The sequence below is a fragment of the Cryptotermes secundus genome, unplaced genomic scaffold (assembly GCF_002891405.2).
Source record: "Cryptotermes secundus unplaced genomic scaffold, Csec_1.0 scaffold253, whole genome shotgun sequence".
Classification (NCBI taxonomy): Eukaryota; Metazoa; Arthropoda; class Insecta; order Blattodea; family Kalotermitidae; genus Cryptotermes; species Cryptotermes secundus.
The window spans coordinates 315,810-321,809 of record NW_019721520.1 but is presented as its reverse complement, the minus strand read 5'-3'; the positions used below and the strand labels follow the sequence as shown (position 1 = coordinate 321,809).

General features: G+C 39.4%; 1 protein-coding gene across 3 annotated transcripts in view; it reads left to right on the top strand.

Annotated features, from left to right (window-relative positions):
• LOC111875430 (hemicentin-2) overlaps positions 1-6,000 on the top strand; it is a 462,602-nt gene that overhangs the window by 253,860 nt on the left and 202,742 nt on the right. The gene's annotated exons all lie outside the window — the stretch shown is intronic.

The following is a 6,000-nucleotide window of genomic DNA, read 5'->3' as shown; positions in this document are numbered from 1 at the left end:
GGCGCCACATCCCAGAAGACTGCTTTCTTCATAGTCACCGCTGCGAAAACCTCAAATCTTACACAGGGTTATTACTAATTTACGAGACTGTAATCTTGAAATTTACGAGGAGAAGAAACGAGAATGGAGGAGAAAGTTACTAGAAAAGGGGCAAGGGGTGGAAACAGGCCCTTGTACTGTGTTGTAGAGCAGTACATCATCAATTTAGAGCATACTGGCCACTAGTGTACTAGTGTGTTTGCACAGCCTCTGCGGAATAATACTGTATTATAGCTGGATGTCGTATCTCTCCAAGAGGTGTCGAAACAGAAAATGAGTTACAAATACGTCAACCAATCAATGTTAACAGCGCAAATGACGTAACTGTCAAAGTGCGGCGTTAGGAACAAATTAACTAACAATCTCGTAATATTGCATTTTGTTTGGTAAAAGGTAAAGCTATCCCTGAAACAGGCCGCGGAGGCTCATAAGGTTGTGAGACGTCGAGGATCCTACATTTTCTTGACAGTCGGCTCACAGATGGCGGTGAGGTTATCAGCCTTAAGCGCCGACCGCCCTTTACCCCCAGGTAGATTCCTGGTACTCATTTCTCTTAGAGGCTCAGTTGACCCAGGGACATAGTGCTGCTGGAAGGATTAGGTCAATTGAAAAAAATCCAATGACCTCGTCGGGAATCGAACCCGCTACCTTCCGGCTTGTAGCATAGTGCCTTAACCAGTTACGGTACCGCGTGCCCCGCATCTTGTTTGTGGTGTTTACAAATAAGAATGAAGACCTTAAGACGAGGCAGCAAGGAATAACGTTTACAAACAGAAATAATACGCAGAAGAACGAATAAGAACGAAATAGCTGATCATCTTCATAAGGTCCATCTTGCAGAAATATCCAAGAAGGAAACATCGTATAATCTATATACCCTTCAACCCAGTTCCCGTAACAGAATATCCGCCGCGCCTAGAGAGAGCAATTTCTGCACAGAATATTGGGTTCACCAGAATCTACGCCCCATCTCACTCACATAACTAAATACGTGTACCTTAATCACAGCCCCCCCTCCTCGAACACGAATACACCCACTTTACCACCACATCCCTGTATTTTCTCAGATTATCTCAGTGTAACAGTCATCTCCTTGGAAACCTCCTTACCTTTTAAAGTTATTTTCACCTGAAACTTTTCTCTCTTCTCCCCCCCCCCTTTGCACTACAGCCCTAGTGGGCCTAGGCCTACCTCCATGAAACTCTCTGTTTCACTTCGGTTTACTAGATCTTACACATTCGGTAGGACTCCTTGGACGGGTGATCAGCTCGTCGCAAGGCCTCTACCTGTACACAAACACAGAAATACGCACACACACACAAACTAAACATCCATGCCTTGAGTGGGATTCGAACCCACGATCCCGGTTTCCAAGCGAGCGAAGACAGTACATGCCTTAGACCGTCGGCTACCGTGACCAGCGAAACTTTTCTCTTACAATTTTAATTTTAATAAATATGTATAGTTTTAATTTCTAATTTTGAAATGTTCATGTTATTAAGCCGCATCCAATCTAATTTAACTAACACATTTTCAGATTTATAGTATAATTGTAAATTTATAGACTTCCTTCACCATTTATTTATTTTTCACCTATCACCTGACAGTGGCTTATCTGCGCCGAAGTATGATGTGAGAGAATAATGAAAACATTTGTCTGTGTGACCGAAAGTCTCTCCATAATTACTGAATTTGTTTAGCCATGTAGTAGTCGTTGAAACCGACCGCAGTGGCCGCGAGCTCTCAGGCCTGAACCGAATGCCACTCGAGACATGGATGTCTGCGTTTGTTCTGTGTGTAGGTAGCGTCCTTGCGACTGGCTGATCCCCCTTGCAAGGGATCCTACCGACTTTATATAGGATTAAGAAACTGAAAAAGTGGCCAATGTCCAAAGGGCTGTAAAACCGAAAAAAAGAGTAGTCGCTGATTCATGATGTCTACTGCGTCTTTAGGACCTCGGATTTTCTGTATTTTTACTAAGTTTGAGGGTTAAATTCTCGTACAATACAGACCGTTCTATGCTAACCTTGCGAAGGTATTAAATTTTTCGTATGGTATAATCCATTCATTTCTTATGCCTTTCTTTAACTCCATTCCCTGTCAGGTGTGTTTTTAGCGGTATTTATCAATATTACCTAACTTCCTAAATTACATAGAAATAGAAATGTAACATGATTAAATGTTCCTCTTTAAAGTCTGAAGTGTGGTATTTATGTGATATTAGCTTCGGCATGACGGAGTTGCATCCATTCACACCACACGTGCTGCATCTGTTCATCGCTCGCTTCACCCGCAAATTATCACAGTAATCTGATTTCGACTCGAGATAAGCGAACGCATGGCAATGGGAACCCCGAATGCTGCCTTATCTATAGTTTTTTAAACGAGAGAAAATAGACTTGCAAATTTTATCAATAATACTCCTGGAATTAAATCAGTCTTTGGCCTCTTTGTCGGTAGAGTTACAGCTTTGATACTCTCCACTCAAACGTTTTAATTATGAACAAACAGATGGCATGCCGGCGTGGCTATAGCAGTCACAACAACACCAAAAACACCTTTTTATGTCTATTTTTCTGGCCCGCCTGCTGTATCAATACACGTTGGGTCAAATTCGTTTACGAACGGTCCTTACATGTTGCCACTAAGTTCTCCACGGTGCCAAGCCGAGTGCTTGCGTTCAGGTAATGGTTCAGGTTATTTGGAAGTTGAATTCATTCCACTTCTCGAATAAAAACAGCAGGTGGAAATTCGTTTCCCATAGCATGCAGTTTGGTGGCTTTGTTCTTCTGAATAAAATGTAGACTTTTTATACTGCGACTAGCGTAACGTCCGTTGAGAATTCAGCTGCAAGTCTCAACATTTCTTATGTAAGCTTTCGTTTTGTTAACTTTGCCTTTTTTTATCCCATATTCCTTTCTGTGTGTGTATGTTATCGAATGATAACGTCAAGACCGACGCATAAGTCAATATATTACGGATTACAGGCATAAATAATGAGTTGTTAAACTTCTCCCCAATAAGATTACTATACTTTGTTTAACCACATAAAAAGTTATCAGTACTCTCTGAATACACGACATACGGAAACAAAGGATCGCTCGCTCATTCGTGACGCACTACATAATTTATGTTCATGCGTCATGATAATGCTCGACTGTTCTTTAAAATGTTAACTTGAAACTGCTTAATTTTAGAGCCTTCGTCTGTTTTATTCTCCTATACACAGGATATATGAGAAAGTATTGTGACCGTCACAAAAATCTGTTTCAATATTTTGACAGATTTACACGTTTTCAGCCCCCCCCCCACACCGACTACAGAAAGCGTCTTGTTTTACTTGTCTCTGTGTATGCACTGTATGTACGTGCGTACATATGTATGTATGGATGGATGTGCGCTCCGCTAGCTCCTGAATGAGTCGACGGATTTTATTAATATTCGGCATTCAGGAGTTTATGTCTCATACATCGGGGCGGCTAATATGTTACCTGTCCAAAAATAGGGACTCTTTGAAGTTTTTTTTTTTCTTGGCACTACAGCCCCAGTGGGCCTAGGCCTACCTCCATGAACTTCTCCGTTCACTTCGGTTTTTCTAGATCTTACACATACGGTAGGACTCCTTGGGCGGCTCGTTGAAGATTAGGTCCCCCAAAATGGAGGTTTTCTCCATAACCATTCTAATGATTTTTATTATAGTTCAGTAATTTATGGACACCGACACCTTAAATAAAACTACATGGATGGCATATTTCAGGAAAATATCGGTCCATCCTCTAGCGGCCTGAACATGTACATGACAAAAATGTGCTCTGTTTTTGTAGCGATTTACAAATATATGTACATAAATGTACGTGCGTTTGTGTGTGTGGCATGGTACAGTAGGCCATATAATTGGTGGCATAATGTCAGTCTTTTTGTAGATTACCTACTTGTTTATTAACAAATGAGTTTCGTCGCCAGTTATTTATTACATAATTGCGTTTGCATCACAGAATTAATGAATGTGAAAATACATTGAACAGCTTAAACATAATTTAATTTGTTCCAGATAGGCCTCTGTGTAAAGTATCAATATCAAATGGTAATGAGTTATACGCAATTTGAAATATAAACAAACGCACCCTGGATTTATGTGATGAAAACACCACTCAAAATTCAAAACTAGATTAACGAACCCAGCTAACTTACAAAATATGTTTCGATTGCAGTGGAATTCGGCGAAATTGAAGTAATGGTATCTAATGTGGGGGGGGGGCATGAACCAAGGTTAAATTATACTGTTATCAGTTGAGAAAAATATTTGTATGGAATATTACTAGTCGTAATTACCATGTTATTCATGGATCAAGCTGTTCAGTCATTCCTATTTATTTATTTTTAAATGCAAATTTATTTCCTTCTTCCCCTCTCAAATTATTGCAACGTAACGCCCTTTCCGTCCTCAGAATACTGTGTTGATGGTCTCATATGACCCGGCCCGGATTTTGATGACCTGAAAATATTAAAAAAAATGATCTATAAATGCCCGAAAAAATCCACAAAAATGACCTAAAATATGACCCAAAAATGTAATATGCAGGGCCCGGATTTTGATGACCTGAAAATATTCCAAAAATGATCTATAAATGATCGAAAAAATCCAGAAATATGAATTAAAGGAGAAAAGAAGAAGAATACTTCGCTTCCATGTTATTCACATTTCAGAAAACATGTGAAGAAAAATTCCCTAAAATGGCCAAAAATGACAAGAAATACCCTTAAAAGTCCAAAAATTTACAAAAAATTACCCCCAATATGAAAAAATGATCTTAAACCTAAAAATGTAAAAAAAAAATGACAAAAAATTTACATTTCTGTAACCCGCAGCTCATATCCGAGATTTATATATTTAACAGCATCGAATAGGATACAAGGAAAAAAAGATTACATGTCATAAAATTCCGGGCCCTGCATATGACCTAAAGTTCACACTCAGGTTGCTGGAACACTAACAGAATCCAGTCTAGTCGACTCGAATCGAGTTGACTCACTAAGATGCAACAAAGGCAGACACTCAGCTTCACTCTTCTCATTTCGAAGGACGCAGCGTGAACGCATATATGAATGACATGCGAAATGAGGGCATCTGCTAGGTGAATCATACTCGATTCGACTCGACTAGACTCAACCGAGTACCCACAGCAGTAATGTAACTAGGCGACTTTATAACTGCCCCCGAAGTTTTTCTTCATTTATATGAAACTTCTAATGCGCAGGCGCAGAGTACAGCTAGGTAATACGACGATGGAACTGCCACCTCCAGGCTTCTGAACAAGCTTCGTTCCACATTTATTACCCCTGCAGACTGTCCCACTATTTTAAAGTCCCCGGGAATGGGCTTTATTAATGAGCGTTGAACTCGAGAGGAAGTTGAATGGAAACTGAAAAGTAATTACATTATACTGTACTGTGTCTGTGTATGTGAAAAGGGTGGAAGGACTGTCTTTACATATTTGCTTCACTTTCATATAATACGTATATATTCACGAACATCTCAATATTTAATACTTAAAATTTTTAGTCGACTGGAATGAAATGACGGTGGCTTTAATTCTGACATGAAAAATGGCGTGCCTTGTTATTGTCATATTTCAAAACGTTTTCATTTATTCGATTGATAATAAAGCAGAATCCCTCAAAATTTGACATTTGTGGAGAAGTTATATCTTCTGTTTTTTTATTTTTGAAAATAAATTATACTTTTAAACGCTTGATGGCGTTGCCACCTTAGCCAAAGTTATTATTAAATATGGGCGATACTGATTTCGTTTCTTTCAAGAAGGAAATTAATCTTACAGCAGTGACCAGCTTTCATACGTGTTACTTCTCTCTTCCCCCCCCCCCCCTCGTTTCTTATAGTAATCCTACTTCCACAGTATGATTTATACTTACTTGAGATGCAAGATTTTTGGTGGACCA